Source organism: Elephantulus edwardii, unplaced genomic scaffold, assembly GCF_000299155.1.
Source record: "Elephantulus edwardii isolate Elephantulus edwardi_28Jun2011 unplaced genomic scaffold, EleEdw1.0 scaffold00008, whole genome shotgun sequence".
Taxonomy (NCBI): domain Eukaryota; kingdom Metazoa; phylum Chordata; class Mammalia; order Macroscelidea; family Macroscelididae; genus Elephantulus; species Elephantulus edwardii.
Genome location: NW_006399758.1, coordinates 5,868,756 through 5,882,627, shown reverse-complemented (window position 1 = coordinate 5,882,627; position 13,872 = coordinate 5,868,756). Strand labels below are relative to the sequence as shown.

At 37.4% G+C, this 13,872-nt stretch overlaps 1 pseudogene; it reads right to left on the bottom strand.

Moving 5' to 3' along the window:
* Positions 1 to 254: 254 nt before the first annotated feature.
* The window catches only part of LOC102852690, a 27,107-nt pseudogene continuing 13,489 nt past the window's right edge, over positions 255 to 13,872 (bottom strand).

Here is a 13,872-nt window from a genome sequence, read left to right as displayed (position 1 = left end):
ATGGCACATAACAACAATAACATACTATGATGGGTTTGGAATCAGGAGTGGCATCTACTTCCTAAAGAATATGCCTCTGGGAACCTCTATGAACTTTGATAAATGTCAATAGTTGTAGAGGGGCTTTAAGCCTTTTGTTCATAGGGTCACTATGAGTTGTGCTCGACTCAAAGGCAATCAACAACAACCACAAAGAACTCTAATGGAGGTAAACTTTGACAGCGTACATGTCAAGAATCAAATGTTAACAAATTTCATATACATGGTTTTGTATCTGTAGAGGAAGATACAATTTCTTTAGCACCTGTGCCAATATTTGAGTCTTCCACTTCAGAATCCTCATATGTCTCCTCTTCATACTCACATTCCTGACTGCTCAAAGATTCAGTTACGCAAACGTCCTTGCTTCAGTCTCTGTCACCTCTGTCATCTACTGTACATGCTGTGATACTTCTGCCAATTCTTTGTTCTCTTTCTTCAAGCCAGAAATTTCACTGTCCTTTTCTTCAACTTCTTTATGAAGTTTCTCATTTTCCTCAAGCATTTAATAGATAGCCTTCCTTCGTTCTTTTTTTAGTACTTCTTTCCAATACTGAGAGGATAGATTTTCTTTAATGGTAAGATCCAATGCTTCCCTGTTGTCTCCTCCAGTATTTATATTTACATTATATTCTTGGGTCATTAACAACTCCAGGGCTAAAAGTCTTAGATGTTAATTGGCCAGTTTTATGTTTTCTTTTGTATCTGACTTTAGCTAATTCACATTCTCTCCCAAGAAGAGATAAGGCTGCTTTAGGCTGCATCATCTTCAGAGTTCTTCTTGGGAAAGGACTATCTTATATCTTGTCTTGGAGTCCCTCACTTTTCTGATTCCTATTGGGATTATATCTGTCTCAAGAACTGTGGGAGTGGTTGGTGCACTGAGAAAGAAAATCACCAACCCTGTTGCTAGCACACAAGCAAAGAGGTGGGACCTCCACCCTTGATTCTTTTACAATGATTTGGTCTACTGGATCATGAGGAATATTTACATGGCTTCCTTATTATATACATATATTTTGGGAGGATCAAATTCAATGCACACAAGTCATCCACCCATGTTGGACAGGTTTCTGTGATGCTCTCAGACGGAATAAAAACTTTAGCAGAACCAAGCATCAATTTCTGAAATAAATGGATCACAGCAAGTCAGACAATGTTGGGAAGCTCTTGCAGAATCTGAACATAGGCCAAGAAAAGTCATTTGAACTTAAAATGTGGAAACTGTATGGTCACACAAGGAAAAAGTATGTCGGGGTTCCTTTTCCCCCCATCATACTTATTAGACTATACGAAGAATAACACCACAACAAGATTGGAGGAAAACACATTAACAATCTCCAATATGCAGATAACATGATCTTATTTGCTGAAAATTAATAAAACTCAAATCACTTATTGATAAAGTTCAAATATTTTTGCCTTCAGTATGGTCTGTGCTTCAATATATAGAAAATAGATATCCTCAAAACTGATCCAGTATGCAATATCATGATAGAGAAAAGTTTGATGCTGTCATGGATTTTATTTTACTTAGCTCCACAATTAACACTCATGGATGCTGCAGTAAAAAAAAATAGCATATTGCATTGAGCAAATGTGCTACCAAGGAACTTTTTAATATGGTAATGAGCAAGGATGTAATTTTAAAGACTAAGGTGCAATCAACACAAATCATGTTATTTTCAGTCACCTTATCTGAGAGTTGGACAGTAAATAAAGAAGAGCTGATATCTTTGAGATTTGATATTAGTGAAGAATATTGAACATATCATGGATTGCCAAAATAATAAACAAGCTATCTTCGAAGAAGTGCACCCGCACTTTTCCTTATAGAGGAGGTTGATGGGACTTCATCGCATATATTTTGGGCTGATTATTAGGAAAGGGTACTCCTTGAAGGAAGACATCACGCTTGATAAAATAGAGGGTCAGTGAGGACTCTTTAGTAAAATCATACAGCTTCCAGAGCATTTGTTTAATTTTGTTTTTTCAGTCTGTTTTTTACTCTGCTGTTAAAATTACATAATTTATGTTGTCTATTATTTAATTCGTTTTTTCTGTGTTTTTTCCTCTCATTCTGCTATTAAAGTCCTTTTCTGAGCTTTTTATTTCAGTTATTATGTTTCAATTCAATCATGTTTTTAGTTGATATTTATATTTTTATATCTTCACTGAAGTTTTCTATTTATAATTTTCCCAGGCATTTTCATTAAATAAAGTTCCCGAATACTATCACGATTGCTTTAAAACTTTGAGAGAGAATTCTAACATCTCTGTTATCTCTGTAACAATATAGTTTGTCTTTAAAAATTCACTTTAAGATCTTCCTAGCTCATAGTATGAGTGATTTTCAGCAGAAACTTGAACAATTATTATAATTAAACATTTAATCTTCCTTTAACAATTTCTTTGAGCTTGCTGTCCTTTGACACTGCTACACTAGGGAATAAGAAGCTTGGGAGTTTAGCAGTAAGAAGTTGCTCTGCCAACACAAAGGTATGTGGTTCAAATCCACCAGCTGCTCAGAGGGAGAAGGATGATTCATCTGTTCCTGGGTATTTTACTGCCTCAGAAAATCCACTGGAGGATCAAGTATGAGTTGACTATAACTTGACAGCACTTAATAACAGTTCTACTAATGTGTAATAATGAGTAAATAAGAATATAATTTATAAAACTTAGTAAGAATTTGAAAATACTGAAAATTGAACCGTTATTTTCAGACCTCATTATATCTCTGTCATATTCTTGAACAATTTGCTTTTAGATTTACTTAAAAAACAAAACATAACAAGAGCTTTCAAAGGTGGACATGCCTTTTCTTTTGCAGAAACACTGGAAATTCAGACCAAGAACCTGATTAAAGTCAGGGCTCCCAAGTGATGGAGATGGAACATTGATTCTAAATGCTGTGACTACAGTGTGCATGTATGGTAATTATTTAAAACTTTATATTTTTGTGAAAGAAGAGACTAAATTCCTTCAATGTTTTCATTAGTAGATTTGGGTAGGCAAGACCTTCTACAGCGGAATTTCACATATTTTGCGGTCTGTCTTTGCTTGGCTACAGTCTCCTCAGTCATTGAGTTCCATAAACTGTGAGAGACAATTATTCATTTAGATAAAAACATAACACTGCTTTAGGGCCTCCATTGATGTGTACAAAATACAAATTCAACAATTGAATTACATAAAATAAAATTAACTCCAGCAGCTGTAATTTCTCTTAAAAAGCACAACAGAGTATTGGGCACGAAAGAATGCCATGTGAAGCCTATTATTTTTTTTCCTGATGGCTTTAGTTATTTAATCGTTTGATTCCCAAAAGCTTAGTATGCTCAAATATACTCTATTCTATGTGATCTGAAAGACTTTCATATTAAATACATCCATTTGATGTATCCACAAACTTCTGCTTGTGAATGTCAGTCTACGTTAATAAGGTGCCTAGGTAGCACAGATGGTTTGTGCTTAATTACAAACTCAACATTGCCAGTTCAAACCCACCCAAGAGCACTGCAGAAGAAAAAAATTTCTAAGAATATGTCCTAGAAACTTTGCGGAGCAAATCTGTTCTGTAACACGTGGATTTACTATGAGTCAGAATTGACTCGATGACAACATCGTTTCTACGTTTATTAACACTTATTAGTTTATTAAGACTTATTAGTGTTTCTTTTAACGGAAATATTTTTTTAAATTACGTTTTCACATATAAAACATGGTTAAATTTTTAGTATACATTATTAAATAAGATTATACTGTTTTGTAAAATTTTCTACTTAGCTTCTGGAAACCGATTAACAATGGGAAAAATGAGTTTATGTATAGAATATTCAATGCCTAGTATTTACAATCTGATGTGAAAAACAATGTCAATATCCTATTTTATAAAAGACGAATTTTATCGGGTCTCTAAACAAAGTCGTACTTTCTCTCTTTCCAAGGCCTTAAAAAATATAAGCCTTTAGAGCTAGTAATCCTTAGTTACAAGGAATAGCTGGAGCTTTCAGATATTTATGAGAATTTTTTCCACCTCTTCTTTGTTGCCTTACAATTATTTGGAATTAAATTTAATATTGTGTGGGAAAAGATATCGACACTTTCTCACTCATTCTGTGTGCGTGTGTGTGTGTGTGTGAGAGAGAGAGAGAGAGAGAGAGATACAAAAATCTTGTAATTGTCTTTCCTTCTGTACTCCCTTTATTATATATTAGAATTTTTGCTGGTTAAGTGTAAACAGAATTTTACTCATCAGTGTGGAGGCAAAGCATATTATGAAAGCAGTCTATAATTATCGTTTTAATGGTGACTAATAATTTTGACCTGTCTGTAGGCTAGAATTCGGAAAAACTTTCTGCAGAGTTCTCTATTGTCCCATGTTATCATTCTTTACTGTAATGATAAAGGGAGAACAGGGCTTTTTGTTTTCCTGACATATATTGTTATTTTTTTGGTGACTGAACCATGGGCAGGCACTTTTGCTAATTGAGAGAGAAATGGCAATGTGTGCAGCACGACTTAAACAGAACTGAGATTTTTCTAAAGGCAGAACCCAAACTGTGCAGACGCTCAAAACAGCATGTAGTCTCGTACATCACCCGATATAGCCTTGTTCACAGAGTATATTGATTTGATAAGGATGTTTTTAGAAAAAAGGAAGGATTCCATTTTGGAAGCTATTTTCACGAATCTTTTTAAGTGTCAGGAAAAAGAATTGGAGGCAGAACTTTGGTTTGAAACCCATGTCTACCACATAGCCACATTAGTCTTCCTCTCAGAGCATTTTCGACTATAACTCAGAAATATGAATAGGCATCTTGGTTGTGTATTTGTATGTAAAGCTATGACCATCATACTTCCGGAAAATAATGTTTAACTTAATAATATTGGCCTAGAAGAGAGAATTTATGAAAGTGCATGCTCTTCAGTTCCTGGACGTACACAATGGGGTGATGCAATGGAAGTTGTGCTATTTTCTTGTGCTGCCCTGCTTAGATCAACCAGCTCTGGTGGCAAAGTCTATAGTGAGGTGTATTGCTAATCCAAAAGCCAAATGACAGTTAGTCATAGCCAATGTCTATGACAGTTTGAAGTCACCATCTGTCCCTTGTGAGAAAGATGGACAGTCTCTTCCTTTCATTATTTACAGTTTCAGAAACCTACAGAGAGGTTGCCATGAGGCTGAACTGACTTGACAGCAGTGGGGGCAGTGAATTTGAGTTTTCTGGAGTCCTTTCCAAGCAAGTTTCTGGGGCATCAAATATCCATAAATCCTGGAACAAAAGAAGTTCAGTGAGGAAGGGATAGTGTGAAGAAGTAGTTTCCAGATTTTATGGTATTTATGAATTAGCAAGGAACCCTGGTGGCTTAAGAGTAAGGAGTTACACTGCCAACTCAAAAGGACATGGCTCAACTAGACTGGCTGCTCTGTGGAAGAAAGATGGTCAATCATAGCACCACTGTTATAAAGCAGGTCTGACATGGGAGGTTGGGAGGAGAATAGGATAAGAGTGGATAGTTAATGACCATTGCATTAAAAAATATGAGGGAAAGAACTGTTTAAAAGGAATACATAATTAGGCATTATGCTTACAACACAGCCCAGAATAAGATGTACATCATTGTGAAGAGGACTGTAGGGGAAGGATGGTGTGAGGTAGGTAATTGTGCAACAATGAATAAATATTTTTTTAAGTGAACTGAGAAAGAGGTAAAATAAAGAATAAAGAATGAATGAAAATCTAACTTCTCTGTAAACGTTCATTAAAATCACAATTAAAATTTATTTTTAAAAACGTCTCTTACTGAGCAATTTACTGCCTCTGAAAACCCATTAGAGGGTCAGCTATGAGTTAGCTCTGACTTAACAGTGAATAACAACAAGACAAATGTTAGTGGTAGTAGATGATATAGTGTACCATTGAGTTGGAACTGACCCATGACCCTCCAGTGGGTTTTAAGAGGCAGTTAATCATTCGGGAGCCCATCCTTCTCCTGTGGAGCATCTGATGGCCTCTAACTGCATGCCTTCAGTATAGCAACACAGCTTTTTGCCATTAGGCCACCAGAACTCCCAAGAAGAATTAGCAAGAGAACATATTAAAACATTTTTTTAGGTATTATTCTCCGAGATTCTAATTCAGGGAGTTTGGGCAGGCTCTATGAAATTGCACTTCTAACAAGCACACTTTTCTGAACTGAGTATAACACCCCAGAACCTCTGACACAAGCATTTCTTACTTCAGGAGTAGTGACTTGATGACTCTTTTGTACCCAGAATGCAAACTTAAATCCAAACCCATTGCCATTGAGTTTCAATTCATTCCCCAGTGGATTTTTTGAGACTGTAAGTCACATGAGAAGAAATTGTCCATCTTTCTCCCTCAGAACCTCTGGAGGATCTTGGGGTTTGTTTTTCTGGGGTTTTGTTGTTGTTGCTGTAGTGAGATATATATTCATACATACATATATACACATACTTTTTTTTCCTACCAAAAAAAAAAAGGGAAAGAATGAATAAGTAAATAAAATAGCAGTGCTTTCTGGTAAGCACCTTGTATCCTGTAGTTAGTACAGGTTAACTTCTCAAATAACCAGTGAGAAATGAAACACTATCTGGAAAGTCAAATTAGACATAACAGGTAATACGGCCAAAAGGCTAATCCAAGGTCTAAAACTCTGATCTGAATTCCAGATATTTTCACCTGTGAAGAAGTGTCTTTTTGAGCAATTTCTTAGGTTTTTCATATTAGATTATTTTAAAACCAGATGAGATGTTATATCATTAGGACTCATCCTATAAACTGTCTGACACAGAAATGGATGTCTTTGGGAATGTGAGCTGATTGTGAGAACTTGAGTATAATACATCCTGGATATGGATATTCTCTCTCTACTACCACACATTCTTTCTTTCCTGGCCTAATGGTCAGGCCCTCTTTTGAAAGTGAAGAGAACTTGAAATGTTTGCGGCAGAAGATAAAAAATACTACAGCCTACAAGATAGATTATATCTCAACAAGAAAACAAATACCCTTACCACTGCACCCATAGGAAACAGTAAGATAAAAGGAGAAAAGATTCAAGTTGTCAATGACTTCATTGTACTTGGATCCACAATTAATACCTCTGCCAATGGCAGTCAAGAAATCAAATGTATTGCGTTAGGAAAGTCAGCTGTCAGGGATGTCTCCTAAGTACTGAGCATCAATAATGTCAGTTTGAAGACAAAGGTGCTCCTGATTCAAGCCATGATATTTTTTATCACTTGCTATGCATTTGAGAGTTGTACAATGAATAAGCATGATAGAAGAAAAAGTGATGCCTTTGAGTTGTGGTGCTGGAAAAGAATGCAGAATATCCCACGGACTACCAGAGAACAGACAGATATGCCTTGGAGAAGCCAGAGTGCTCCTTAGAGGCAAGGGGTATTCCCTGCTGGCAATATGCTCACATACTTTCACTCCCTAGGATTTGCTAGAAGGGAGTATTTCTTGGGAAGAGATATCATACTAGGAAAGGTGGAAGGTCAGCACAAGAGAGGAAGACCCTCTACAAAATGGATTGATATAGTGACTTCAGCAATGGACTCAAGTATGTCAAAGATCAAGAGGATGGTTGTTCATAGGGTCATTATAAGTCATACTCAACCTGACAGCCATAACAACAAGTGCCAAAGAGAACAAGGAGATAAAACAAAGAACTCAATTGACAACACCCTCAGGTGACTTTCTCACATTTTTGTTTTATTCTCATCCATAGTTCCTCATAAAAGAGTCCCGATGTCATAGTAGTTAAGTGCTCAACTACTTACTAAAAAGTAGGTAGTTAGAACATCCGAGTCACTGTAAAAAAGAAAGATGTAGCAGTTTGCTTCAAAAGAATAACAGCCTGAGAAACTATAAAAAGGGTATAGGTGGTGTGGGGATAACCACTTCTGACCTCTGTCAGCTCCGTAAGGGGAACTATCCTTATCAACAAAATCCACAGGACCAAACTAACAAGATAGGACACTGCCCCAAAGCTCTCACATCTACTCATATGAATCCCAAAATCAATCATACTGCTTAATTAACAGGTCAGAAATACACTGCAGTGGCCACACAGAGTTCACTCATGCTTATGAGGTTTTCTAGGGAAGTTAACAGATTATAATGCAGGCTGGCAACAGGACAAAATTTCTTAGTCAGGATAGCTTCTCAAGCATGCTTTCAGGTCTTTTGGCTTTCCGCCTCACAACTTAGGTCAGTTTTACAAAGTTCCCTTTTCCCTGCCAACTATGGCGTCTCCCTCAATCCTTCAGCAAGTTTGGGAAAAGGCACCTGACTCTCGCTGCCTGGGGCAGTAATCTTACCTCAGCTCTGCCTCATCTCGCTCTCTGGTTCTCTGCTTGAGGCTGTTGATGCTGTCATGTAAATGCACATCTAACTGGTGCAGGAATCTCAGACCCCAAAGGACAGTCTAGACTTTTTTTAATCAGCTAGTCCTCTTCTGTTATTAAATCTGCTCAATTTAAACTTGGGAGGATGAGGGGGAGAAAAGAAACCGACCAAACATTTTGAGTAGTTTACACGTATTCTTTTTCAGGTTCCTACCCAGTCATGTGGTGAAAGTCAAAGTTGATAATTAAGAAAGCTATTTTTAACAATAAACTCAGATCATCACATTGACTCTGTGGTCCAGTCCTACCCTGCCCTATATAATTGCTATGGGTTGTAATGGATTTCATGGCAATGGGTTCGGTTTTTATCCTATAATTACTCTAGAGTGTTCATGAAAGTTTGGTTTCAGGAGCTCTATGGAAACTGAAATTGGAAGATCCTCAAATGTCTTCTGTAAAGTGTCAAGGACATGAAATGAGTTCTTACCTATTACCCTTAAATAGGTTCCAACTTATGGAATGCACAGCAGGATAAAGTACTATCTGATCCTGTTGTAACTAGTGTGTTAATTTAACTTGTTGAAAATCTACTTTTTCAGTGACACTATCCTTTATTCCCAAAGTACATGGAACGAAAGAAAATGGCGTCTTTGCATGTAGCATGTACACACATCTTTGTATTTCTTAAATCCCTCCTGTTGTTGTTAGGTGTCATTGAGTATGACTCATAGTGACCTAAAGAACAAGAGGTCTGAAACCTATCTTGTGCCATCCTCATAATCTCTGGTACACTTGAACTCATTGCTGAAGTCCCTGTGTCATCTATCTAAAGATTTTCCTCTCTTTTGCCAACCCTCCAACCTCGCAAGTATGATGTCATTTTCCAAGATATAGTCTCTCCTAAAAAAATGCCCAAAATAAGTGAGATAAAGCTTTTTCATGCCTCCCTCCAAGGACCACTCTGACTATATTTTTTCCGAGACATACCTGTTTATTCTTTTGCCAGGCCATGCAATATTCAGTAATTTTCTCTAACACCACAGCTCAAAGTCAACAATTCTTCTTCTGTCATCCTTATTCATTACCAGCTTTCAGAAGCACAGGAAGCAATTAAAAGAGCCATGACCTGAATCAGTGGCACCTTAGTCCTCAAATTGACATCATTCCTTTTCAGCAATTTGCAGAAGTCTCTGACTGAATACTTTCTCAATGCAATACAACTCCTAACTTCATCTCCTAACTACTGGTACCAAGTATATTGATTGTGGATCCAAATAAGTTTAATTCATTGACAGTTTCATTCTTTATCCATCTATCAGAATGTTGACTATTGGCCCAGGTGTTAAAATGTTTGTCTTCTTGATGTTGAAATTTTATCTAGATTAGATAAAATACCTATGTGAATGTAGTGCTATGTGAATAGCACTTTACCCTTGCTCGGCTTTTGAGATATCTTTAATAACTTAATAAACATTAGGAACCTCACTCACTCATTTCCCCACCCTCTCTCAGAATATTTTGGATCCAAAGTGGGTTAAGTTTATGGATGTAGAACCCACAAGTATGGAAGACCAACAATATCATGTTTTTAAGTTCTTTAAGGACTGTGTCATGACCACTCATAATCATTGCTACCATGTAGCTTGACATTTTTGTTGTTATTGTGCACTGTAAAGTCAGAACCAACCCATAGCTGACCCTCCAGTGGGTTTTAAGAGGCAGTTAATTGCACTGGAAGAAATGGCCCATCTTTCTTCCTCCTGGAGAGGCTGAAGACCTTGAATTGCGTGCATTCAGGATTGCAGCACAGCTTCTTGCCACTAGGGTATCTTGACACAATAAAAATCTATTGCCATCAAGTTGAACTCAACTCATAGTGGCCCTCCATCAGTTGCCAAGGATATAAATGTGCAAATCACTATTGATTGAATAAATGACTCCAAACTCTCTACTGCCAGATCTGATTTCTCATAAGCACCAGAATCAGCTTTCTAGGCATGCACATAATTGCTTTACAAGCAAATGCAGAAGTAGCAGATTTTTTTTCAATCTTAAATCTGCTGCTTCTTTTGTTTTCCTTCTCTCTAAAAGTAACATCCAATTTCCTGAAAATGATCTTTAAACCTAACATTAAGTCATCATCACATAATTATCATATAATATTTATGGAATCTATTCCATTCTTTCAAATGTAATGGCTACCAAACTTATTCTTTTGGGATTTTGTTGTTGGTTATTGTTGGGATTTTTTTTCTTTGTTTTGTTATTTATTGTCTGATTTATTTTAATGACATTCATTTTTGCAACCGTATCTTATTTTATGTCCCTCACATCAGGGTAGGGCAGGGTTCAGAGTTCTTGTACATAGGGTTGCTATGAGTCACAGACAATTGGATGGCACATATCAACAACAACATATCTAGTTTTTATACAGCTATCAAAATTATCTTGCAAAAAATAAAGTTAATTATCTTACCTTTTTCCTTACATAGTTTAAAGTCCAAGGTATTCTATTGTTTGGTCTCTGTTTACTTTGCTACTCTTGTGTTTCATCTCTCCTCTCCTTAAACTCTACAGTGCACATTTGTTCTAAGACTTACAGCATTATAATGAATGACTTTGTAGTGACTTGCATCCACAATCAGTTGGTCTTTGCTCATCCCAACTAGTTCTATTTTTCTTATTAAAAATCATTGCCATTGAGTTGGATCTGACTCATAACTGAGCCTTCAAAGAATTTTCAGTGACTTTTCAGAGGCTGTCAAACACACGAGAGGATATTGCTCATCTTTCTTCCTTGGAATTTTTTATAGATTCAAACTGTCTGCCTTTGGGTTGGTTGATAGCACAGCTACTTACCCACCTGGCCATTGGAGATGCCTACCTATTAACCTAAGTAGCCTTAATTTTCCCTTCAAGATTCACACTATATTTGTACTCCTGGTTTAAGGTTGTACCTTTCTGGTTTATTACTACAGGTTTTCTGGACACCACTATCATAAAACCTATCGTATAATGTTTGTTGTTATGTGCCATCGAGTCACATGTGACTCATAGCGACCCTATGTACAAGAGCTCTAAATGCTGTTCTATCCTGTGCCAATCTACCCATCTCAAATGCACTTCTTCCCACCACTCTAGTCACAGAGTCGATCCATCTCACCAAAGGTCTTCCTCTCCTTCGCCTCCCCTCCACTCTGCCAAACATGATGTCCCTCTCCAAGGACCAGTCCCTCCTTGCAACATGCCCAAAATATATCGGACGAAGCTTCAGAATCCTTGACTCCAGGGAACACTCTGGTTTCACCCTCTCCAGGACAAACCTGTTTGTTCTCCTAGCAGTCCATGGTATATTCAACACTCTTCTCCAGCACCACAGCTCAAAGGCATCAATCCTCTTTCTATCAACCCTATTCATTGTCCAACTCTCTGATGCATAGCACATAATTGCGAGGACTAGAGCCCAGATCAGGCACACCTTAGTCTCCAGCCTGACATCATTGCTCTTCAGTACTCCTGAGAGGTCCCTCACAGCTGACTTTCCCAATGCAATTCGTCTCCTGATTTCCTGTCTGCTATTACCAAGAATGTTGACTATGGAGCCAAGTAAATTAAAACTGTTAACTATCTCAATCTCTTCACCATCCATGCTGATGCTGCCAATTGGCCCAATGGTTAGAACCTTTGTTTTCTTGACGTTTAGCTTCAGTCCATATAGGAGGCTGTAGTCCTTGATCTTCTACAGCAAGCGCCTCAGGTCCTCCTCAGTTTCAGCAAGCAGGGTTGTGTCATCTGCATAACGCAGATTGTTGATGATTTTCCACCAATCCTGATGCCACATTGCTCTTCATATAGCCCAGCATCTCGAATGATCTGTTCTTCATACAGATTGAAAGGGTATGGAGACAGAATACATCCCTGACGAACCCCCTTCTTGATTTTGAACCATATAGTGTCTCCTTGCTCTGTTCTGACAACTGCCTCTTGGTCCAAGTATAAGTTTCGCATTAGCACAATCAGATGTTCTGGGATTCCCAGTCTTCTTAGAGTCAGCCACAGCTTGTAGTGATCCACACAGTCAAAAGCCTTTGCATAGTCAATGAAGCACAGATAGACATTCTTCTGGTATTCTTTGCTTTCTGCTAAGATCCATCTGACATTAGCTATAATATCCCTAGTACCATGACCTCTTCTATATCGAGCCTGCACATCTGGCAGTTCTCTGTTGACATATTGTTTCAAACGTTTTTGGATAATTTTCAGCAGAATCTTGCTTGCATGTGAAGTTGAAGAAAACGAAATCAAGTCCATGGGAACCAAAATTTGACCTTCAGTCTGTTCCACTCAAATTTCAAAACCATCTCAGGAACAGGTTTGAGGCCTTGAGCACTAATGGGCATAGGCCAAACGAGCTCTGGGAGGATATCAAGGAAATTGTATATGAAGAATGCAAAAGATTGTTACAAAGGATGAAAAAGAAGAAAAGACCAAGATGGATGTCAGATGAGACTCTGAGTATTACATCAGAGTGCCAAGAAGCCAAAGCTAAAGGAAGAAACCAAGAAATCAAAGAGCTAAACAGATAATTTCAAAAGGCAGCCCGGGATGATAAAACAAGATACTATAATGAAATGTGCAGAGAGCTGGAATCAGAAAATCAAAAGGGACGAACTCGCTCAGTGTTTCTTAAGCTGAAGGAGCTGAAAAACAAATTCAAACCACGGGTGGCAATACTTAAGGATACTTTGGGCAGTATATTAAATGATCCAGAAAGTATCAAGACAAGATGGAAGGAATACACAGAGTCACTATATCAGAAGGAATTGGCTGACAGAGGAATTTCATGAAATGACATATGAGCAGGAGCCTATGGTGATGAAAGAGGAAGTTCAAATTGCTCTGAAGGAATTGGCAAGAAACAAGGCTCCAGGAGTTGACCGGCATATCAATTGACATATTTCAACAAACAGACACTGGCCTGGATGTGCTCACTAAGTTGTGCGAAGAAATGTTGAGAACAGCTGGCTGACCCACTGACTGGAAAAGATAGATATTTGTTCCCATTCCAAAGAAAGGTCACCCAACAGAGTGTGGAAATTATCAAACAATATCATTGATATCATATAATATCACAATTATATTAGTTTTCCAGGTTTTCTGCACACTCTTTGAGAATAGCTTCAAGACTTTTGTTTTTGTGTCTTTCTAACACAGAATGATTCAAGATATATTGCAAATCCTTACTACATGCTTGTTACACTGATGAATAAGTAAATTTGAAGTGACAATTCTCATACAGGAGCTTAGAGGTAAATTGAAAAGTGTAAATATTTCTTTTGAACAGGGACTATGTCTTTTACTTTGTGTTCTTAAAGCTTAGTATAATGCTAGGGACATAGTATTCACTCTATAGTATTTGTTGAAGAAATAAAGAAATAAACAGAATT